The following is a 26,448-nucleotide window of genomic DNA, read 5'->3' as shown; positions in this document are numbered from 1 at the left end:
CATATTAGGTGGAATTAGCGTTCCAGGGAAATAACAAGCAAACAAACAACAAGCATATAAACAAAGCTAGATTCAGCAGGCCTGGATCTAGTCTATGCTACAGCAAACAAGGTGTACCAATTTCAGTAAGATACAGTTCAAATATTCAAGCACTATAAACCTTTAACCAGAAATTCCCAGCTCAGAAGGGCAGAGTCCAGCCTCTTCTCCCACAAGAGTACAGACCACGAACCTTCTTAATGTAAAATAACTGGCCTGAAGCCCAAGTGCTTAAACCAGAACTAATACACTTTAAGAATAACAGACACTGGGCTCTCAATCAGCAGTTCCCAACTTAGAAGGATGAAAGCTACCTGTCCTGCCACCACAGTGCATGCCACAAACCTTCCTAATGTAAAACAACTGGTCTGAAGCCCAAGTGCTTAATCCAAAAGACTTAGAATGATAGCTACACTTTAATCAAGTTATTACCAAGCAGTAATAAATACAATTGAATACTTTAGAAAATGCCTGGATTAGTGCTCAAGTTACACAAACAAAGCTAGATCCAGCAGGCCCGAATCCAGTCTATGCCACAGCAAACAAGGCGCACCAACTTCAGTAAGAAGCAGTTCAGATATGCATGCACTATAAGCCTTTAACCAGAAATTCCCAGCTCAGAAGGCCAGAGTCCAGCCTCTCCTCCCACAAGAGTGCAGACCACGAACCCTCTTAATGTAAAATAACTGTCCTGAAAGCCCAAGTGCTTAAACCAGAATTAATACACTTTTAGAATAACAGACAGTGAGCTCTCAATCAGCCGTTCCTAACCTAGAAGGATGTAAGCTACCTGTTCTGCCACTACAGTGCAGACCACAAACCCTCTCAGTGCAAACCAACTGGTCCGAAGCCCAAGTGTTTAAACCAAAAGGCTTAGAATGAGTTACACCAAGCAGTAATAAATACAACTGAGTACTTTTAAGATGATGTAAAAGTAAAATAAAGTAGGTAGAAACACAAGTACAGTAAAAGCAGATGAATTTTTTTTCTGAACAAGTGCTGAGATCAAAGAAACAGATTTGAGTGCTGAAACTAGAAAACTGGCTAGTTATAAGAAAAAAACTAAGCTAGAAGGCTTCCCTCCAACACAGAAGGGCTTGGGGGCTCAGAAGCCTACAAATAGTCTATACCACTTAACAGGAAAGGCATGAAACAAGCTTAAATTTTTTTTTCTGTCTCCAGATGCTCTCTTTGTACACAGTAGGAGTGCCTGAAATCAGAATATGATCTCACTGCACTCAGTTGAGTGAGCAAATGAGATGGGCCCAGAAGGAGTATCCAAACACAAATTTACAAGAGGGGCGGCCAGTTTCAAGGCCACTAAGATTAACACCAAAACAAAAACATGGAGGGTGGGTGGGACTAACTGAAGAGCAGAGTCAAAACTTCCAGTTCAGTTAATATTCCTGCAACACAGTTAAAATCAATTTAAATACTGTATTTAAAAAAAAAAAAAAAAAAGTGCAGATAAAGGTACTTAAATTCTCTTATACGTCCAGTTGAATACAGCAAGTTCTTAGCCGGCCAAAGCTGAGGTTTTTAAGCAGAAAATATTTCACACTGTACCACTTAAATAGGCAAGGACAGGAAATAAAAGAATGTGGCTACCCCCACACCTGTAATTACTAGCAAATAACAAAATTCAGCAAACACTGACTAACTTCCAGTTCAGTTAATATTCCTGCAACACAGTTAAAATCAATTTAAATACTGTATTTTTTGAAAAAAAGTGCAGATAAAGGTACTTAAATTCTCTTATACGTCCAGTTGAAAACAACAAGTTCTTAGCCAGCCAAAGCTGAGGTTTTAAGCAGAAAATATTTCACACTGTACCACTTAAATAGGCAAGGACAGGAAATCAAAGAATGTGGCTACCCCCACACCTGTAATTACTAGCAAATAACAAAATTCAGCAAACACTGACTAACTTCCAGTTCAGTTAATATTCCTGCAACACAGTTAAAATCAATTTAAATACTGTATTTTTTTGAAAAAAAAAGTGCAGATAAAGGTACTTAAATTCTCTTATACGTCCAGTTGAATAGAGCAAGTTCTTAGCCGGCCAAAGCTGAGGTTTTTAAGCAGAAAATATTTCACACTGTTCCACTTAAATAGGCAAGGATAGGAAATCAAAGAATGTGGCTACCCCCACACCTGTAATTACTAGCAAATAACAAAATTCAGCAAACACTGACTAACTTCCAGTTCAGTTAATATTCCTGCAACACAGTTAAAATCAATTTAAATACTGTATTTTTTTGAAAAAAAAGTGCAGATAAAGGTACTTAAATTCTCTTATATGTCCAGTTGAATACGTAAAAGCAAAACCCATACTCTGCTGACCAAGTGACACACACACAGTCAGCATTTGCAGAATTCAAACCTCTACCTAACGATGTTATGATACTAGAGAGAGACACATTAACACGGCGAGCTATTTGCTTTACTGGCTGTTTTCCCTCCTCCTGCAGTATTTGTAGGATGGTGACATCATCAGACTTTCCAAAGAGGAATGTACCTCTTTTAGTGTGTTTTCACAGTCTCCAAAAAGGGCACTCTTTTCAAAGATAATTGCACTATACACACATCCCCCCCGCACACGCACTGTTTGTAGGATTCAAGCCCCTACCTAACGATGTTATGACACTTGAGAGAGACACATTAACACAGCGTGCTATTTGCTTTACTGGCTGGTTTTCCTTCTCCTGTTGTATTTGCAGGATTGTGACATCATCAGACTTTCCAAAGAGGAATGTACCTCTTTCAGTGTGTTTTCACAGTCTCCAAAAAGGGCACTCCTTTCAAAAACAATTGCACACATACACACACATGCACTGTTTGTAGAATTCAAACCCCTACCAAATTATGTTACGATACTAGAGAGAGATGCACTAACACAGCGTGCTATTTGCTTAATTGGCTGGCTTCTCTTCTCCTGCAGTATTTGTAGGATGGTGGCATCATCAGACTTTCCAAAGAGGAATGTACCTCTTTTAGTGTGTTTTCACAGTCTCCAAAAAGTACACTCCTTTCAAAGACAATTGCACACCTACACACGCACTGTTTATAGGATTCAAACCCCTACCTAACTATGTTATGATACTAGAGAGAGACACACTAACACGGAGTGCTATTTACTTTACTGGCTGGTTTCCTTTCTCCTGCAGTATTTGTAGGATGGTGACATCATCAGACTTTCCAAAGAGGAATGTTCCTCCTTTACTGAGTTTTCCCAGTCTCCAAAAAGGGAACACCTCTCAAAGGAAACTGCACACATACACACACACCCCCACACACACTTTGCAGGATTCAGTCCCCTACCTATCTATGTTATGATACTAGAAAGAGACGCATTGACATGGCACTATATTTGCTTTACTAGCTGGTTTCTCTTCTCCTGTTGTATTTATAGGATGGTGACATCATCAGACTGGACATGGTGATGTGTGTATACTTTGTTTTATGCCATTCCAGGAATGGTCCATGTGGGTCAGCAGGTGTCAACAGCTTGAACATGACCTCAGTATCCTTACTATGTGTGATCTAGCTGTGGACACATTGACATTCAGTCATATGTCAACACATATTTATGCACAGCTTCATGGTTTTGTGGATACTACATGTGTCTGGGATGTTGATAAAGGGCTATTCAAAGTCTATGTGACACATGTGTAGATGTGTTCTTTGATGTATGTCCTGGGTGGCTGCCTTGCAAACAGTCTAGCATGTTTGGGAACCATGAGCTGCACATGAACATACCACAGTTGGTAGGGTTGTGTGTGTGTCAGCTTCCAATAGCTCTGTTTATGACTGCAACCATGATGGACTCCATGACCTTGCAGATCAGACCTCATAGGCGTACTGGACTTGACTTCCCATGGTGTGTTGTGCACCAACACTTGTGGGGAGTGCCATATGTAGCTGTGACACATCCAACGGTTCCACATCCTGTGTAGGGGGTGTGGCTCAGCTGACTGTTCAGGTGCATGATCTGTTTGTTCTGTAGCTTGTGCACGACACATATTGGGAATTAATGTATTCCACCTGCTGCCATGCTTTTGGCAGTGGGGGTAACTGCTCATCCATTCTACATGTGATATCTCCTGGTATGATGATGTGGACTATTGTCAGTGGGGGGTGGGTATGTACATATGGGCTTGTCTGTCATGATGTCAGCATTGACACTCAGCTACAGTTGGCCCTGACTCAGGACATATATGGGTGTACATTGATATTTATGACATAGCTGAAGGAGGTGTCATGATTCAGTCTGGACTCCTTCTCAGCTCCTCTTTACAAAACACTAACGAACATGAGCACTAATCCCTGTTATAGTCTTTTACATGCTTAACACCCTACTGATCCTTTGTGATCAGGCTACAGAGTATGTCATGATAATATCCTGGCATGTCCAGGGGTCGGTTTTGTGTGTAGTCTTCAGTCCAGCTGGTGGATATTGTGATATTGACACAATGTCACATCTGCCTCATGTAGACAGACAACCCTCTCCTCCTCCCAACAAACTCAGATATATGTGTGAGATGCACCTATATAGACATACAGGGAGCTGAACTCTCTCAACCCATGACTGGCACAGTCTATCAGGTGGTGAAGGTAACCACACACACCACATATCAGTCTCACATATCCTCTAGCAACAGCACTCAAACCACATTAGCACACATTGACATACTCGGATGCTGTAAATGTACTCTACCTAAGCAGCAGAGACCTCCAAAGCAGACACACACACACCTGCTACCCCACTACAATACCCACATATCACAAAGTTCACAATGTCAGTGTGCCACACAGTCACTGCCCTTCGGGCTAAACAACACACCCAATATACTTGTAATAGGCGACACTTATGTTCAGACACACTGACGTACCACTCACCAGCCTTGTTAAGGGAATAGTCACTTTGGGCTGTCTTTTGGGTGCCAGGATCTGCCACATAACACAGGCAGTCAGGTCACTCCATAGCAAGTACAAGACTGGCACCATCATTGTCCATGCTGGTGTGTGTAACCTCAGACGTTACTCCCTGGACCACATGACATGATACATGGAGGTACACTCTGATCATGTAGCCCAGGCCAGTATGACCCTGACCTTGTCTAGCATCTTACACCCACCAATTATGATGTCACAGTATACGGACACACATATCACATTTAACAGTTGGCTAACACATTTGTTTCATTCATAGGGGATACAGTGTCTGTCAGCATATGGTGACATGCTCAACATGCCACGTAGCTTCACTATGGACAGCTTGCACCTGTCACCCTTGGACTTTGGTATGCTGGCTAAGGTTCTTGCTACCACCGGAGTGCCTTTTTTAAGCAGGGCTCAGAAGACAAACCCACCTCCATAGACATTACAGGTTAAATGAAACTAAGGGTAATGCTGCTCAACAACAGTTGTGTTAACCTCATATTGTGGCCACTCAGGACTCTCCTCAGTATGGAGGAGAGCAATATATGTGCACTGACAGACACCTGGTTCAGGCTTGCTTATGCACACCAGCACTACCAGGTTATGTTTCATACCATGCTGTCTGACAACAAGACTTGGAACAGACAACACATCTAGGGGGAGTATCCATATACATCACAGATACACACACCTCCAGGTTAGTAGCACTGCACAAAGCATCACAGACCATATATATACAACTACCATTGTGCAATACTGCCTTTCAGTTTGTTGCCTGCTACAGAACACACTCCCAAACTCAGGAACCGCACTCAGCTTTTGTGGGAACTATGGAGAATATGAAGGTCTCCACAGACACCATTATATTGTGTGACTTCATATACACACATATTGACTGGGGATACTACTCAAGCCCTGACAACCTCACCCAACAGTCACTACAATTTGTGGACTCATATGCTTTGACACAACCAGTCAGCACAGCCACAAGGGGGAATACATATTGGACCTGCTCATCACCAACATGGGGACTCTATGTTCCACACCAGTGATATACCCCTCATTGGTAAGGTCAGAACATACATGTATCTCACAGGACATACATATACCCTCCACACACCCATCCTGGGTAATCTTGGTGAACTTCTCATGAGCCAACATCTCACTTCACCAAAGCAAGGTGGTATCCTTCAGAGATCCTGAGACAGTGGCATATACGGCTCACACTGCTGCATCCTTTACATACACATTCTATGGACACCTAGTGGACTGCATGGATTGTGCTATCCCAAATAACAACAAGACCAACTACTACAATGGCAGGGGACCTGTCTGGTAGACCCCAGCCATTAATAAGCTGTACAACGTCAGGAGGACGCTACTACATGATAGAGCACAATCCCAGACTGGGAAGGCATCTGTGATCTGCACTAGCAGACAGCTACAATCACTCATGGACTTTTCTAAGGGCCACTTCTACCAGACAATTGCACCTGACAAGTAGGACTATCACACAGCCTTCTTCAGTTATGTCAGGAACCTGGGTGGACACTCACTGATATGCTGTGAGTTACGGCATATTGACTAAACCTAAACTGAACCCAAAGGCATTGCCTACATCCTGGCAAACAGGTTCAGTGCAGATGTCTCCCACCCATCCCCCCTAAGGAGCAACTATCCATCCCAACAGAGTATAACCTCCCTGACATCACACAGTAACAGGTGAGTGCTGCCCTCCCCACAGCGTACATCACAGTATCAATGTGACCAGATGGTGTCCCAGCCTGCATCATACATGAGCATCATGACAAACGCAACCCTCACATTACATCACTGTTCAATATCGGAGTTAACACAGGATATGTACCCAAGGAAGGGCATACTGCGACAGTGGTCCCGCTCCACAGAGTTGGTGCCACAACGGACCACAGACAATATTGCCCTATAAGCCTATGTAGCCTGTTCTGCAAAGCTATGGAGCATATTGTCATAGGACTCCTACACATAGACATCAGGAACCTACAGACACTGTGTCCTACTCATTTCAGCATTTTTGTGGGCAGATCTTGCCTCTTGAACCTGTAGGTATTCTTTAAATGGCTAACAGGTCCATCGACATAGGGATGGCTGTCCACACAGCCTACCTGAACCTTGCAAAACCATTCAACACAATAACCCACTGGGCCATTATGCATAGGCTCACCAGCATCAATTTGGACACATATCTCACACAATAGATTGATACCTAGATCAGGGATAGCACCCACATGGTCAGAATTGCAGGTGCCATGTCTGACTATACACCAGTTACACATGGCATCCCACACAGCTTGGTCCTGAGATCTCTCTTGTTCAGTATATATTTGTCTTACATACAGGCTATCACAGGGGGAGTATGGCTGTACATGTTTGCACTTGACTGCAAACTGGGTGCCATGATCAACTCTCCAGCTGACACATGCATACTCAATCAGGGTCTCACAGAGATGGATGACTGGTGCCTGAGCCATAGCCTACAACTAAATGCCATTAGTTGCATAGTCATCCCCTTTGGGAGTAACAACATGCATACACATTACCACATAGGTAGTACTCCATTTCATATGGTAGGAGTTGTTAGGGGTTTGGGGACATCACTTGCTTGTACTGTTGCCTTTAACATTCACATTGCCAAAGTGGTTGGACACACCTTCTATGTGTGCCACCTTATCCCATATGGTTTCACATCTAGATTGAGTGAGGTCATTGTGCCCCTATACTCATCACATCCATGCTTGGTTACAATGCCACATTTGGGGTGTACCTTACCTGACACCTGCAGCAACTGTACTAGCCACGGACGGTCCTCACCAAGCAGATCTAGGGACTCACACAGATGCCCTGCATAGTTCAGATGCAGTAACTCCAGCTCTACTCAGTCGCTTATCACATACTCAGATATGATGTGTGCCTGTTGTTTACAGCTATACCCAAACCAGAATTACTGGACATGCTCCACCTCAGGATATCCAACTCCCTTGGAGCTACACACTTCAGGGATGTATACCTCAGCACAGATGTTAATAAGACATTGTGGAGGGACAGATTCTTATCCCAGAGGCTCCACTCATTACAGAATGTAATCCCAGTTTCTCATAGGCAGAGCCACCCACTGACCACCTACTGGAGACATCTGGAAGACTGTATGGGTGATTGTATATTCACCCCTGGGATATCTTCTGTGTCCCTGATAGACAAAGGCACACTAGCATAAACGTACATGGGCTATCTTGTGTGACCTACTATTCACACACACAGTGTAGTAATCTGACAGGGTTGCGAATGCCAAACACACTCTGGCTAGGCTTGTACATGCCCTAGGGCAGATAGCCTAGTATCGACCTCTGAACCTATGCTAATGTTCAGGATGCACAATGTTTATTGCTGATACTGTTTGCAGGTCTTTATTATCTTTGCTTTACCAGTTTCCATGAAGAACTTCAGTATCTGCAGAACATATTTGATTATGACAGGGCTCCACTATATTATAGATGTGTCTGTTGTCATATAACTGTGTGCACAGGGCGGATTGCTGTATAGTGACAGGTTCCTGGGTTAACACATGCAACTGCCAGATATGCATGGCCCACTGCTGTACTCAGACATGGCCTAAGTGTGTGAGCATGCCTAGTTCTGACATTCCATGTTTTGTTGCCTGACATTTGTCTTATTTATTTAAGTGTGTGAGCATGCCCAGTTGACCCTTCAGTATGTTGCTATCTGAGGTCCACTACATTTGCTGATGTGTGCGAACATGACCAATATTAACATTTATACTGTGTGTGTTGGAAGTCAGGTTCTGTTCTCACTGCAGGACTCACCTTTGTGTCATAACTCAACAAGGATTATGCTGTGCCTGCAGGGTTTCCATGGAATACTTTGTATAGACTTATCAACATTCCGTCATACAGGTGGACCACTGCAATACTATCATGGTTTAGTGGTTCAGTACTTTAGCTATAGTGCACAGTATCCTGGGTTTAAGGCCCATCACTGCTTTATCTTTTCATACTGAGCAGACCAGACTGCTTAAGGGCCTGTTAAGCAAATATGAGCATGTTGGCTTTTGTTCAGCTATGCCCTACTTAGACCAGGCTTGTCCGAAATTGCTCAATATTCACCAACATTGCTGGACGTTGCCCGATATTACTGAACATTGACAACAGTTGTGCTAGTTGGTGTGTGCAGTTTTGTTTGCATATACTACATGGTGGTAATTGCTGTTTAGCACTGCTTTATATTGCTTAACACATGGCATTCATGCCTTAGGTGGTGCTGCAGGGCTGCCTATGTTGGATGCACATACTACACTCCCTGCACATGTTTGGAAGCAGGTAGTGTCAACTTAGGCATCCATTTTACTTTATGTGTGAGTCGGAGAGAGGTATCATTTCCAGAGTTCCTACTGAGCCAGTATATGTGCTATGCATTGCCTCTTTGCCAAGGCCAAAGCATACTGGGCATGCCTCCTTCTGCCTACTGGGGCAGGTTTAGATTGTTCCTCCTCCAAGTCACGCTCTGCCTGTGATGGCCTTGGCAATGGTGGGGGGTTGTTTGGCCCAGGCCTATGCTGGTCCTGCTGCAGCTGTTTTTGCAGGATCATATTATGTAGCATAGCACATATCATGACAATTTGGGTACATGTAGTTAGTGAGTACTGCAAGGCTCCACCAGATGTGTCCAGGCACCGAAACCGTGACTTGAGCAGCCCAAACACACGATCTATTACATTACGTGTTTGTGCGTGTGCCTCATTATGACGTTCCTGTTCAGGTGTGTGTGCATTTCTGATGGGTGTCATCAGCCACGGCTCCAGTGCATAGCCAGCATCCCCCACTAGGTGACCATGTGGGATGTCGCCATTGTCAAATGTCTGGTACAGCTGCGTCAGATGCCAGATATGGGAATCATGGTAGCTTCCAGAGCAGCCTGCACACACATTCAGTATTATGCCCTGGGCATCACACATGACCTGGCAGTTGATGGAGGGGAAGCCCTTGCGGTTGAAGTAGACTCAACCCCACTCACCAGCTGGTGCTTTGATGTGTATGTGCGTGCAGTCTATTGCACCCACTACCTCAGGGTATTCCGCTATTTGCTGGAAGAGACGCATATTGCTGGCCAATACCTCATGGGAATTGGGAAAATATACATGATCACTGACATGTGCTGACATGGCATCCAGAAACTGGTGTAGTACCCTGGATGCTGATGCCTGTGATATCCCCATCATATCACCAGTTGATCTCTGGAAGGTACCTGTTGCTAGTATTCTTAGGCCAACACATACCTTGGTTTCCACTGGGATGGGTTCCCTCTGTTGGTTCTGTGTGTGAGGCATGGCCTGCACAGCTCAACAATTTGCTGCAGGAGGTCTCTGTCCACGCTATAGCGCTCCACTATCTCCAGCTCATTTAGCCGCTGGTAGGTTACCCTGGGCCTGTACACTCTTCTCCATCTCCTCACTGTGGGTTGTCCAGCAGCATTTCTATTGTCACCACTCTCAGCATGTTGCATACATCGCCTTATAACAGCAATGACAGCTCCTAACATTTCTTTGTCTCAGTAAAGCTTTTTCAGTTTTCACTTCTATTAGCTTACTGCAGTGTCTGTTGTGAGAAACATAATGGACTGTTGTTGGCAGAGTTTTAAGTGCTAGGCTGGGCTGGGCTAGTGTACTGCCTGTATAATTGCCTGATTCTCATTGTTTTCACCTGCTAGCTCTGCTAGTACTCCCTGGTAGCTTCCTACTATTTGTTGTGCTTCCTTTTTCCTTTCTGTTTCCTCAGGGGGGAGCACCACGCACACAAGCGCAAACACGCGCACAGCAGCTAACACGCACACACACATGTTTACACAGACTAAAACCTGCTTATTCGGGTTAAAACATGCGCACACCAGTGCAAACGCGCTTACAACTCTTTAAACAGCCTTATACATGCTTACTCCGGCTTAAACGCGCGCACTCACGCTTACACGCATGCATTCTGTCTTACTCGGGTTTACAGGCACGCACACGCGGGCATGCACGCTCAGCAAGAAACTTTGGTGTTACCCATGACATATACCTTCCATTTCTTGCCTTTCCCTAGCCTACCTGTTGACACACCTCTTTCCATGATGTGTAAATGACAGCGGACACATGCCACTCTACTCCAATGAGCTTCACTTCTTTCATACATACTCCCCTCATGATGTCATCTATCTTCTACTCTGTTACTCCCCATATCCTACTCCTACACTCCACTGACTGTGCTCATTTGCTATGTAAACTAGCGATTCACTATTCTAACACTCATTTACATAGGATTGCCTACTAATGCTTGGTTACATGTCTTAGACTGAGCTTCCCCCCTTAATAACCTCTACGCGGTGGCCATGTTGTCTTCAGCCTACCATTCCCTTGCATTGTACATTATCAATTTCAATAAAAATCCACATTTGTGGGTTTTAATTTTTAGTATTCTGGGTTTTAGAGCGCACCCCATTTGTGCGGCGCTGCGCTACGCTTAAACATCGGAAATCGGCGAAAAAAATAAAATATTTTTATTTTAATTTTGCATCAGGGAACATTTCCAATGGCCGTATATTTGGCCATTGGCATGCTTCCTGCACTGGATGCAACCTTTATTTGGAGCTGTCATGGCTATTTGCAGAACGGTACTCAGTTGTCAACTGAGTACATTTCTGCAAATAACACTGCTCTTACTCGGACAGGTTTGGGTTTCCTGAATCGCAAATCTACCTCATTTGCATGCCTTTCACCTGCAAGTGAGGTGATTTGCATATCCCAGCCCTGTCTGTGTAAGAGCCGTTTTAGGAGCTCTCTTACATGCCCCTACAGGCTGTTGCTGGATCGCTCGTCGGACATGATGGCTGCATGGAGTTTTACTCTACTCTTAGACTCCATGCAAGCCATCATGAATCTGGCCCTTTATCTTTTACAACATTCTTTGTAACTATTTGAGTTCACATACTTTTTTTTTCTGTGCATTCGAGATGCTTAACCCATAACTCCTTCAGCACGTACTCATACTTTCAGTCATTCATTAATATACTTGCAAGTTGATATTAGAATGCAGTTGTAATAAACATTTAACTTGCTTAACTATGCATAATATTGTTTCTGAATACTGTTTTTGCTGGAGTCTTTGCTATTTTTATGTTATTATACAATTACAAAATATTGTAAGAAACAAGAGATATTGACTTAACTAACACATGCTTAAAACAGATATATTTACATTTGCTGTTGTCTGCCTTTTGCTGCACTTTAGGTGAAAATAAAATACATGCATGTCAGTCATGTGACGTCATGTCTTTACTGCATTTAACTTGTTTACCATTACTTTTATGACATTGCACACAGAAAGCAGTTTCATATGACTTGTACAATAAATGTTTACTGTTATACCAGTGATATTGCTGTTTAAAATACCAGTCAAACATAATGCATTTACATAAAGCATTGACATCAACATTAACTAATAAAGTACTGCATGTGCTACAGTTCTGTTTATACCAATCTTTAAATCCTGACCATGCATGCGCTGGACTGTCATTATGGTTTAAATGAAAGGTAGTTTTACATTTAATACTTTTCTGTCTTATGGCATCCATGCTGTAGAATGAAAAACGAAAAGAAAATGACCAGTTTCTGTGTGGAAGGTGACCAAGTGTTCCGTCGAGAAAGCGTGGAAGGTTCCTCGTTGATTCTCCCAAAAGGTGGTGAAACACAGCTGGCAGATTTAGCTATGTGAATGTACAGGACCTGCGAAAGTTGCAGAGATGCACTGTTCTGCTACTGGATACTGTGCTTAAGAAGGAGGCAAATGTTTGCACTGCAAATGGAAGTAGTAACTGACTAAAATAAAAAAGAAGCTTGGGACCAGCCAGGGCCATGTGCATGTGACCTGCTATGTTGTGGTGTGGACAGCACCCCTCTGCAGTGCTGGTGCCGATACTGCCACTACGGGAATGGCTCTGACTTGTTGCACGTCCACGTAGACCTCCACTTGTTGGTGTTGCTGACCTACATCCATGTGGCTCTCCCCCTACTCCCACCATATGCTCAAGCACAGCCATTGAACGGTCGAGGATTCCCACCATCTCACCCAACCGTCTATCTAGGAATTCTGCAAAATAATGGTGGGCACCTGCAAGATCATGGATGTTGTCAACAGCAGAATGAGTAGCCCTCTTGAGCCTCAGACCCTGTCTGGTATAACATTCCATATGTGCCTGTGCCTCCATGACTGCCTGAAAGATGCATCTGGTGACACCTGCTGTGGCACTTCTGCCAGGGCCATGATGACCACCAGCCCTCCTACAGGCACCCCCTGTGCATCTGCCTGTTTAGTACCTCGCTGGTCATCTGGCTATGCCTGCTGTGTCCAGACACACTTGACATAGTTACCACACTGTCCTGTCCCTTGCCACCACCTGCCAACTGTCCCTCATCTATGGCCACTGTTGATGGGGTATGTATAGGCAATGTGACTGTGTGAGGGGATGGGGTGGATAACAGTGGGATGTCAACTGATGGCACAGCTTCAGCCCCTGACAACCCTACCTGTGCCTCACCATACCTATCATCATTGACAGAGTCTGTATGGACACTAACATAAATTTGTCTGCAGGAGGGACCTTGACCCACCTCACCACCTGTGAGGGAAAAAACAAGAAAAGAACCTTAAGACCTGTACGTCATTGCTTATCTACACACACACACACACACACACACACACACACACACACACACACACACACACACACACACACACACACACACACACACACACACTTGCAGGTGAGGTTGCATAAAAATATTACACACAGACCTCTCATTACCCAACTGTCAACATGCATGACATATGGCACTCAACACCATGCACTGCAGCTATAGTTAATCCCTGTTTCCAACATTATACATATTTGTGATGCATGAGTTGTGTTAGTAGGTAATGCCCCTTCCCCTGGAACACACTGCACCCATGTACACAGTATTGCTGTGCACCTGTTCAGCACCCTGGCATGTACAGTGCACCATACCTCATGGGTATACACGCCATTGCTGAATGTGTATATGTGTTTCAGTTATGTTTGCTGTGTTGTTCACAGCCTCTATGGATTTGTCCAACATATACATGGGATAATAAGAGGACAGATGTCAATAGTGAATGCCTGATGTCTGATTTGCAGATCTCATCATCAGCAGTGTATGTATGAGCAATAAAATACAATTACACTGACAACCTTCAAAGCTTACTGTGGCTATGAGGAGTGTACACACCCTTATTGACATGGCACCCTCTTCCCTGATATGCCATGGGGCCACGGTACTGCATATGTTAACATTACACAAACCTGATATATGACATATGACCTGTGCAATCAAATGCAGTATCAAACAAATGTGTTAGTTGTGCAAATGCTGATTGAGATGCATACAATATGTGGGTGCATAAGTATGCACACCCTTAACATGATGATTTGTTGCATCAACTGTTAAGTGTACTACAGCACTATTCCTGGAAGGGGTAAACTAGCATGGCCCATCTGCACTTGTCAGTATTTGGTCACTGCACCCTACAAACGTCCCTCAACTCTGCCAGATTGCAAGGTCAACTCATGTGCCCAGCCCTTGGAGGTCACACAGTGCCTTCACTATTGCTGTGGAGTCAGAGTTATGTCTACCACAATTCATGGCCTTGACTGTGTGCAGATACAGCCATTCTTAGTGAGCTTTGCATATCTGCATCAGTTCACTGTTGTGTTTCAGGATGACACCCCTCCCCATCCTCAGCCTTTTTACAGAGGCTTGACAACTATGGCCACACATGAGTGTCATTTTGCAGTGTCGCAAATTCAGAACACCATGTGTACCAGCCTAGTTTCTGCTAATGAACGACAAACATACATGTGAACACTGGCACCAGCAAGGTACAGATGGGGATGGTGGGCCTGAGGTGGCATGAGGTGTTGCTTGTGCAGCATATGTATATGTATATGTATTAATACTGTCTGTAGGTTTTGGACTTGGTCTTGGTACACCATTACACATTGCAACACATGCCTTTGGGGGACTTTTGATGTTATGCATATGCTACCTGTAGAGAGCCCTGGATGATGTTTCCTGTGGAACAACTTTCCCATCTGATTACCCTAATCCATAGGCCACACTTATGCAGAGTCCAGGTGATTGTCGACACAGGTACTGCACAGGCAGTACTTGCTAGACATTCCTGCAACTCCCTCAGTGTTGCGGCATGTTTCTAGGCAGCCTCCATGACCAGTTTGCAACACGTGTCATCATCTGTCTTGGATGGCCATCTGTTTATTTTCTACATTAATATTGTCCCATACTTTCTCATCACATACATGACTGTCTGCACTGTTTGCCATGGTATATGCAATGGTGAAGTAAGGCTTCGTCTTCCATTCCTGAGTGCTACCTGTTGGATATGGGATCCATTCCATGGTTTGTAAGATGTGTGCAAGCCACGGCTGCTGCTGTTGCAGGTGAGTGGGCAAATCTCATGGACATGTGTCTTGGACAGCAGACCATTTCTTGGTGTGATGCTGAGGACCTGTACTTGATGGAAGGTGCATACTCATGAAAAGTGAATGCTGTCAGTACCTCAAAAGTTGCTTCCACAATATGTTATTTGGAGTGTGTGCACACATATGCTTCCAGTGTTTGTTAAGGTATGTATTCCCCATAGTTGCTGTCCTAACATAGGATTCCATATTACACATTCATTGCTCATGTTAGGATCACATTACAGGTTGTAAGGGTTGCGGAATGCGGTATTGTGATATGCTGTTGTGTAGCTCTGTAACAGTTGCCATTGTAATAGTGGTATATAAACTGTTGTAGCCACTGTATAAGGGTAATGTTTCAGACATGTTCCTACTGTAGGCTATTTGTACCACTATTATGTTCATCTCTGTGCACACATCTTGCAATGACAGGTTGGTAGTTATATTGCAGGACTCTTACATACCCTTCACAGTGGTGGATTTAGGAATGGGCACAGGGACGCGAGCTGCCCCCCTTTTTAAAGCTGCCAATCCTGGATAAGGAAATGCACTGCACCAAATTGGAAAAATGTACTGCGCAAATGGTACATCTACTGTTCAGTGCCTGAAGCTTCATTTAGGGATTATCTACACTCAACATAAATAAGTTAATGGAATTGAAAGTTATCACAAGGTGCATTAGTTAACAAAACTCACGGTGAAGTCAGAAATGTAGTTTCATGCACATTTTTCTAGCTGCTTTGAAACTGCCCATTTGACTCTGAAAGTGTTGAAATCTACCGACGAACTGGTCTCCATCAGAGACAAGGGAAAGGTTATATACTACAATATATAGCTGATACCAAAAAGTGTATATACGGTTTAATTACATGAGGATTTGTTAAAGTATAAAACCAAAACAAAAAAAGTTCCGGACTAGAAATTGCCATATACAAGTAAAATTTTATTGAGCACTTTCATCCACTCATATCATGGGACTTTATCAGAATTAGGGGACAAAAGCACTCAATAAAATGTTACTTTTATACAGCAGTTGCTATTCCGGAACCTTTTTTTTTGGTTTTATACTAGTTCATTTGTGTGGTTTTCTTCAGCATTTATTAAAGTATGACAGCAGGAAAACACCACTCCTAAAGCTTAGGATCCTTCTGATGGCTGCTTCACTAACTTGTCCCAGCTAGAAAAAAGTGTATGGAACCCACCCCTCCCACTTCGATGAAATCCTCATCTCCTGAAATAGGGCTGCATGTTTCAGCTCCTAGCAAAGTGACTACGATTAGCAGTGCAAAACAGGAGCATTTTTATAAATGAAATCTGGAATCTGGATTGTAGTGTGGCAACTGTGAAATAGAGCCAGTTTGTAGAGTTTGAAAAAAGGTGCCCAGAAATTAATCCACGGCTAGCCTGCACCTGCAATATTATGTTCTCAATTCGATTTTGAAATATCTGCAAAACTTACTGAACTTTAGCGTGGATTTCTAGGAAGATTTTTATGCATTTTATGGAGTCAGGATTTCATACCCACAGGTCTTGTGGAAGTCATAGATTTTAGTTTTGAGTGGGATTATTACTCAGATCCAGCAAATTCTGCACCCTAAAGAAAAGTAAGATGAGTCAGGAATTTTCTTTTTAAGATCAACTGCCAAACAGTACATGCCTTTTTTGTTTATACTCATATTTTCAGTGAAACCTGCTTCAGTGATGCGATTGGAGGTTGCAGTCAGGTGATCTATATGATGATCACCAATTGTTCCTCCAACTGCATATCCCTTGTAGTTAAGTAGACATTATGGTGGCAACTAGAGAATTTTTTGAAGCCTTGTGAGAAAAAAAAAATATTTATCGCACAGTCCTGACTCCTGGAGTGCCAAACGTTTTTTTCCCTGAGTCAATGTTAGCTTTCTACGAACTGCTTCCATTCATGTTTGAACGACACTGTTTTGAGCAGAATGGTATTGTTTTTTTTTTTTTTTGAGGTTGTTGGGCTTTGAAGGCACCAAAGTAGTATGGCTGAGACTCTTAACTGTACTGCTTTGGAGCCTTCAAGGCCTAAACCTGAGGTGTCACATGCTTCTTTAACAAGCTCATAATGTTCAGACCCATGCAGTTGTCTTCATTTAACTGAACAAACAAACATTTTAGCAAAGAAACTCACTGTTGCTCGACAAAAAATGTTTTTTATTAATATTCGGTGTTACTAGCACAAAATAAAAGATATACATTTATATTTTGTTTAGATATATTATAGCAGTGAGTCTAATTTTGATGTTTTAGGTTGATTAAGTTTTGATTTGACAAAAATGATCAACAGTTAAAATGGCATGATTCTGAAAGAGCATCAATTCTCTGGGTAAAATAAATGTTATTTGTGTTTACGATTGTCAGATATTTTCAGATTGACACAAACAGATGTAGACTTTATGCAAGAAGGTAATGTATTTAAAAAAATGTTTTCACTTAATTTAACTGCACTATTCTGCTTTCTGAGCTCTGAGTATATAGAAAACACATCACAGCCTGAAATGTTTTTTTAAGGTACTACATAATTGCAAGTTACCCAATTTCACATCAGTTTTATAGGAGCTGAGACTTCAGATCTGGTCAGGCGATGCATTACATGCAACTATAGTAAATGTTCAGCATAACCTAAACCAAAGACAGAAATATCAAACTAGTATTTATCGATAACGTTTTAAGAACATTCACCCACCCATTGCTGACAAAGATAGAACAGATTTTCAGTGCCAGCCTTTCCAAATACACACACATACATATTTCAAATGAATCCAGGACAGTAAAACTCAATTCAAACTCAAAGGCCGTCAATCATATTTTGCTCTGCAACACAGCAAGAGCTGGCACAACTTTAGGAACTTGTGTTTAGAAACCATCCATATGATAGGCACTAGAAGTAATGAGTAACATGCCTTGTGATGTTATATAGTTATCCCATCATTTCAGCACTGACATACTTATTTTTCCTGCTTATTTCAGAGAGGCCATTTCCCTGAGATAGAAGGGGTAGGAGGTACAAAAATAAAGAGAACAGTGCCATGACCTTTCAAGTGAAACTTAAGAATCCATGGCACCAAATATGTCCACTTAGCTCTCTATCCATGATTTTTCTCAACTGTCATTCATTTTCAAAATGTAACATAATTCCTACCTCCCCAGTACAGAAGCAAAGGCAAGAAAGAAACTCCTAAACTACTGAGACAGCAATACAACTTACAGCTGTCATACATAGAGGCAATAAATACATGGCAATTTGCAAAAAAGAAATAAATGATGGTGTCTGCAGCCCATATTAAAAGAAGAACTTCCCACTGAAACAAGTTCAGAGTCCCTCTCATGTTGTTTTCTTTTTCCACACAGGGTTCAACCCTAGTTATTTTATCCACACACCACACACACAAAACATGCACACACAGCCACTTTCTCCCACTGTTTCCTTAGTACTCCTAATGTTGTAACTGAATAAGGCAGTGGTGCAGCGGTTAGTATTGTCACCTCACAGCATGAGGTTCTTCCATTTGATTCTTGGCTGGAGCACCTTCTGTGTGGAGTCTGCATGTCCTCCCCACGGTCAAGTGAACTTTAAAAGACATGCAGGTAGGTGCGTGCATATGTGCCTCCTTTGAAGGTTGGGCACTGGGCTGGCAACTTGGCACTGTAAAAATCCATTGCCAGTCATTAGTGGACCGTAGTTCCACTATGGCGACTGGGAAAAGCCAAAAGACTTGTCTAGTCATTACTATCTCTCCCATGCAATAGTAGTATAAACACTACTTTGAAAATTAATATTTTCTTACTAGTTTAAAGAACAATCTAATACATACCTCAACATCTTAGTGCAAGAAATCTGAACAAAGCATAAAATAATGGGGAGACAGGCCTAGAAATAGGGGCAGATCTTAAATACTGCACTTATAAACTTAGAAAGTTGATAGAATAACAGGATTGTGTTAGCATACATTTTCTGAAGGATATGAAGTCTGAAACAGGAATGTATGTCATTCATTGACTTCAGAGCTGCTCTGTCGTGAGGCTGATCTGGGTTGCAGCTCCACCTGTAGGGCATCCAGCTAAATGCATGCTTGCATTTACCACATTCAGCAGGAGGAATACAGATACAAGGAACTTTTAACATCAAAGTTATAATGCAATAGTTAAAACATTGCTTAAAATGTCATCTTGATTTATGTAAGTAAAAATTTGATGTTGTCATTGACTTTCAATAAATTTGAATATATTGTTTAAAAAAAACAATTGGGAGAGAAAGGCACAAAATCAGAGTCAGTTTTTACATATTACTCAAATTTACTTAAAACGTTAATAGAACGAAAGGTTTGCATCAATATACATTATATATGAACCTTAAGAAGCAGAAAACTGTAATGTCTGACATTATTGACTGTAATCCTGAATGACTTATCAATAAATCAAAACTTTTATTATGGACAGGGCAAACTATGAGACAAATAAAGGGACAGCTGAGTAGTATGCCAGGGAATTATAACCTTTTTTTCATAAAATGAAACAAGCCATCTACCAATGAGGTTTGGGGATGTCTCATATTCTGCTTTATTGTACATTTGTGAAGTCAGAGGGAGACCTCTGACTCTGGTCCTACATTTTCCACAAACAGGTGAAGTTTTGCCATGTGGAAAAGCCCATTCACTTCAAATGTCTTTGCATTTGAGTCAGCGCTGCAACATTGGAGAGCCTAGCCAAAACAACCCAGATAGAGCACCCGGTTCTCCACTTGGAATTATTTATTTATTTTATTTATTTTACATTTGTTTACCGGGCTGGTCTGACTGGATATATTTCCATTTTCAGCAGAGGCCCGGGGAGAAAAGCTCCACATAGAGACAAAACACAGTTACGTTATACATAAAAAGAAAAAATAAGTAGCAGGTTAAACATGATTCAAGACTACATTACAGAATTCTACATACATACCCTGTAGAGAAAACAATTAAGTTGTAGTTATAGAAATACAAAATAGAAAGGTTCTGTAACAGTAAAATATTTGTGGCAAGAGTAGAGCACATTCAGCAAATTTCTTTTACATTCAAAATTCTTTAATGGATTGTAATAGATGCTACTTGTAAAAGAAGTTGATTGTTAGGGAAACTTCTCAAAGTGTAGGTAGTAGAGAGCAAATAGAAAGAAGGTGTTAAAGAGAGAGAGAAAAAAAATTGTGGAAGTCACACTTTTAGTCAGGATTGAAGCATGGGCATAACCACTGTATTTAAGGTGTTTTTCAGCTTTTGTTTAAAGAGAACAGGGGAGGGAATGGAAGTTAGAGCAGTAGGTAGAAGATTCCAATATTTACCGATGGTATTGGAGAATAGGGAGTCACCAGCAATGTTATTAAACTTAGTTAAGGTTACTAGAAGTTTGTTTGAAGAGCGTAATGAATTTAGGTTAGCGTAAGGGGTAAATAGATTAGAAAGTATAGGTGTGTTATTAGGTTGGTAAAATATCCTATGGACAAAGGTGAGTTGGGAGAGTATCAACATGTTTTTTAGTTCAAGCCAGTGCAGTTGCTGTAGGTTCAGACAGTGGTGAGTTCTAAATTGGTTCCCAGTAACAAACCTAGCAATACTATTGTAAGTATTAGCCAGTTTAGAGAGATTATTTTTCTTTAGGTTAGTGTATATAGGTGAAGCATAGAGAAGAGTGGAAATAAGATGAGAGTGGGCAAGTGTAGCTTTGGCTATAGGAGTTAAGAACATTTTAATTCTGTAGAAGGAGCCCAGCTTTCTATTTACAGTTTTGACAGTATTGTTAATGTGGTTATCAAAGGTAAGGTTATTGTCTATAGTGACACCTAGCAGCTTGGTGGTAGAGTCAGGGGATATAAGGGTGCCATTCTTGGATAAGACAGAGAATTCTATTGGGGAGGACCTAATAGTAGGCTTAAAGAGCAAGAGTTTGGTTTTTTTAGCATTCAAAAGGAGGCAGCGTTTTAAGAACCATGCCTCAACTGTGTTAAATACATTTTGTGTTAGTGTTTGTAATTCTGAAATGGTTTTAGCAGAACATGAGTGTAGAATCATCTGCGTATTGTATGCATGTAGCTTGAGGTATAGCTACTTGTAGGTCATTTATGAATAAGGAGAATAGAAGAGGTCCAAGAATAGAGCCTTGGGGGACACCAAGTGAGACTGGCAGAAGAGATGAGAGTTTGTTATCCCAGAGAACTGCCTGTTTCCTATTGCTGAGGTAGGAAGTGAACCAGTGAATTGCCTTGGGTTCTAAAGAAAGAGATTCTAGGATTTTTATGAGCAGGGGGTGGTTGACCATATCAAAGGCTTTTGACAGGTCTATAAAGAGTGCTGATGAGAGAATATTCTTGTTGCGGTTTTTATTGATGAAATCAGTAAAGGAAAGGAGAGCTGTGGTGGTACTATGAAATGGCCTAAAACCGTGCTGGCAGTTAGTTAGTATGTTATGTTTAGTTAAGTGACCCATTAACTGATAGTGAATACATTTCTCCATAATTTTTGCTAAGGGTGATAAGAGTGCTATAGGCCTGTAATTAGAGTACTCGTTAGAGTTGCCTCCTTTATAAAGGGGATAGTGTATGAGATTTTCCAGATATCAGGGATGGTTTCTTCACTAATGGTTCTGTTTATAAGGATGGATATGGGATAGGCTACTGCATTAGCTGCTTTTTGAAGGTATTCTGATGGTAGCTGATCAGCAGAGGGGGTACAAGGTTTAAGTTTTTGGATAAGTTTTTGGATAAAGGTGGTAGAGATGGGTTGTAATTGGAAAGTAGGCAGATTTGAAGAAGTGTGGTTAGGGATGCTAGAATTGTCAATGGTAAGGTGAGAGGCTAGTGAGTTAATGGTATCAGAAAAAAAAGGAATTAAAGGCATTAGCAGTTTCATGAGTTGTATTCTTTTCAGACCCAGAGGGGGAGGGTGTACTAGTCTGGCCTGGGTGAAGTAGTCTGGCCTGGGTGTAGTAGTCTGGCCTGGGTGTAGTAGTCTGGCCTGGGTGAAGTAGTCTAAGGTTGACCAGAACCTTTGGGGATTGTTGTGATTCATTTGCTGCAGTTTACTATAGTAGTTCATTTTGTCTGTAAGTATGGCTTTTTTGGTACTATTTCTTAAGTGTCTAAAGGTTTGCTGATCAGAGGATAATTTGCTAGCTCTCCACTTAGCCCATGATTTGTTTCTTAGTAATAGTTTTTGTCTTGTTTCTTTAGTTAGCCAGGGGGCAGGCTTAGATTTGACTCTAATAGATCGTTTTGGTGCATGCTTATCAAGGATTGTTAAGAATTTGGCATTAAAATATTTAACAGCATCTTCAAGTGGGAGAGTTTTTAGAGGGTTCCAGTTGCAGGCATTTAGTTCAGTTTTAAATAATATTAGGTTAAAGTGTTTATTACTTCGTGAGATCCTGTAGGTTGGGGTGTTAGTAGTGACACTCTTTTGTCTTATGATGTAAGTTAAAGTATGGTCACTTACATCATCAGGTAAGGTACCTACTAGATAAGTTTGTTGTTGTTTGTTAACAAGAATCCAATCTAATATACTTTGTTGTTAGGTTTATTGATTCTAGTAGTGGTGTTTATTGTCTGAGTAAAGCCATAAAGATTAATGTGCGAGGAAGGGTTGTTAGTATTCACTGAGGACCAGTCATGGTTAAGATCTCCTAATATGATAGTTTCTTGTGGGTAAGTAGAAGACACCCAACTAAGGATATTTTCTATTATGGTAGAGTTATTTCCAGGAGGTAGATAGATACAGATAATATAGATTGACTTGTTTGGGTTTAATTGTAGTTTAGAGATAAGGAGTTCAGTCTTAGTATCCTCCAGTGGGTTATAGGGTACTGAGGAGATGTGTAATCCAGTCTTAAACAGCAGTGCTACTCCCCCACCTTTATGTGTAGTGCGGTCCAGTCTCAGTATATTGTAACCTGGAGGAATTATTTCATTATCTTTAGTACAAGGTTTTAACCAAGTTTCAGTTAGACAGAAAATATCAAAGGAGTGATATTCAAGGATTAGACACAGGACTCTGTCAATTCTATTAGCTTATGCTGAATGGTGAATAGAGAAACCATTTCTATTGTTACTGTGCATGAAGAATGTCATTTGGTTGTGTCATGTCATGCCAAGTTGTTTTGGAATCCAACCTGCCAACACAACATTTGAGTTAGTTGTAGCACAGGTGTTGGGTAGAAATACCTGACTGGCAGTTTGAGTTACAGTGGAATGCTAGGTTTCCCAAACTGCTGCTTTGAATTCAATCCTTATCTCACCTTACCTGCACTGACACAGAAACTAAGAGCTACATTTTACATAGAAACCCCTGCTTAGCCCTGCACTGTACTTGTTGTCACTGTGATGCATTGTCTTTTTTAGATGCTAATTTCTGAATTCATTCATAAGAATCCTTTTTTTTCTTTTCTAAGGTAATTGCATGCCTATATTTTTAAAACTGTCCTGTATTACTGTCAGTTAAAAAATTTAATGTAATTTACATTACTATTGTTTTTTTAGGAGTGGGTTATTGTCATTTAGGTAGGGGTTTAACGGAGCCACCCCCCCCGAATAGCATTATAGTTCTTGTTATTATCAGTTTACTGACTTATATTGTTTTGAGAGTCCATTGCTGTGGGTAAAGTGTAAAGGGTGGAAATGGATATGTTGCTTATTTTGTGATGCAGTTTCTACTGTTCTTTGTGAGTGGTGGGCAACATCTCTTTACACTGTTCTAATATCATTTCTTACAACCCAATAAACCTCTCAATTGCAACCCAACAAACCTCTCATTGTTAGCAATCATCTGTTGTTTGGATTATTGTCACATGTGAAATTTGGTATCGCTGCAAGCTGTCAGCTGAGGATGTATATTTCTGGAGGGAGAATGGCATGTCTCCAATGCACAAAACTGCTGTTTTTTTTATTTTCCTTCATCTAATATTGGTCAGCAAGGCATGTGTGTGCTGACATTCCAGGAGGTAGATAGATACAGATAATATAGATTGACTTGTTTGGGTTTAATTGTAGTTTAGAAATGTCCCAGCTGTTCATAGGTTTGACAAATCTTAACAGAATCAGGGACAAATCCATAAATAATCAGCGACACTTTCAAAATATTAGAACTACTAGCTTGGATATTCACAGAAATAGAAAATGTGAGTTAATAAGTCTATAACTGTAATTTTTGTCATTATTAAGTGTAATTCACCACCTTTACTTCAAAAGTCATCAGTTTTAGAAGAGATTAAGAGGGACAGAAGAAAATTTGACCTAAAATCAGGGACAGTTGAGAGGTATGCTTCTGTTTGATTGTGGACTTGGAATGTAGCACACAATCCTACATAGATTTTTTTTGGGGGGGGGGGTAGTATGCAGCAATCACAGCAAAATTAAATTATATATAGATACTTTGCTATCAGTAATGGTTGTAGACTATATTGCCAGCAGTGGTAGATTTAGGCACAATGTACTCATGCTCTGCTCTTTGGCACTGGTGCTGAGGAATTACTTTTCCTGAATTCTGATTAATTTTTCACTTAGAACCTTAGATGCAGCATATTGTATTATACAGTCTAATACTTTAGGTTTATTTTATGCTGCGGATTTTATAACACTGCAGTACGCAATTTCAGTGGGATTCTTTCCAAGTTTATAACAGTGCATATGCTCGCTGTGCCATGGAAGAAGACTGTTACTTGGCATAGGCAATCAATAAACTCTTCCAGGCATGTGTTGAAAATACTTGCACTATCTGTATATGTGTTGTGTGGTGCACAGGAGTTACCTGTTTCTGCTACCATATCTACAGCAAAATTGTGTGCAACTGAATGTGTATTGCTGTCTTTACACACGTGATGTCAGAGCTTCTTAAGGTGATCTTTCCACAAACACCAAAGCCAGTGTCCCACTTTCACTCTCCCACCCCAGTACTCAACTAACTAAACTGCACCCCCCCCCCTTGCAAAATCCTGGATCTACCACTGCTTCAGATATGCCACCATGGTGACCACTGTGATGCAGTTCAGTTAACAGCAACAATAAGTGAACATGTACTGCATGCATTATGGGTAGGTGTGTTAAATGTGTGCATGGCAAATACCATGGCCATAGCATGGCTGGTGTATTAGCAAACCTGAACGAAAAACACCATACTCACCAGCTGCAGGCTGCTGTCCCAGAGGTATATCAGAGAGACCTATGTAGTTGTGTGAGAGATGTGATTTCAGTAGCCACAGCTGTGGCATTGGTACAGGATGGAGCAGCCTTTCATTACATCAACAGTACAAACCCACAATACTACAGATTATGCACATCTGTTCATTACTACACTGCAGCAACAGACTATATATTTTATCTGACATATGCATGAATAAACTTTACAGATGAAGATGGATAAGCAACAGTGGTCTACTAATGTGCCCTGTGGCTTTACCTGCATGCTCCTCGTCCATTGTGTGAGTAGCACCCACCTCCATAATGCTGTCAGCTGGTTCTTGGCTTTGCTGGTGGGCAGGTGCCCCAAGGCTGGTGAGAAGCTCCTCAGCATGTGTTGGGGGGGCTGGATGGCATGACCCCCCACCTGTGGATAGCTGCTCCCTCCTAACCACAGCAGCACGCTGACGGGCATGCCAGATAAGGTCAGTGCAGCGATGTCGGACCTGCTCATAACAAGGGTTATGCAGGCCGACATTGTTTACCCTGTGGACAAGCTCGTTCCACAGGGCAGTCCTCTCCTGCAGATCATGAGCTGTATGGCCAAAGAGGTTTTGGTGGTGCTGCACCAGGTAGTTAATGATAGCATCATTTTCCTGGGGGGAATACACTGGAAAGCACTCTCTAGATATGGTACCTGAAAGACATAAGGAGGAAAAAAAGGT

The sequence above is a fragment of the Protopterus annectens genome, chromosome 8.part0 (genome assembly GCF_019279795.1).
Source record: "Protopterus annectens isolate FY-2018-M chromosome 8.part0, PAN1.0, whole genome shotgun sequence".
Taxonomy (NCBI): Eukaryota; Metazoa; Chordata; order Ceratodontiformes; family Protopteridae; genus Protopterus; species Protopterus annectens.
This window is presented reverse-complemented; position numbering follows the sequence as displayed.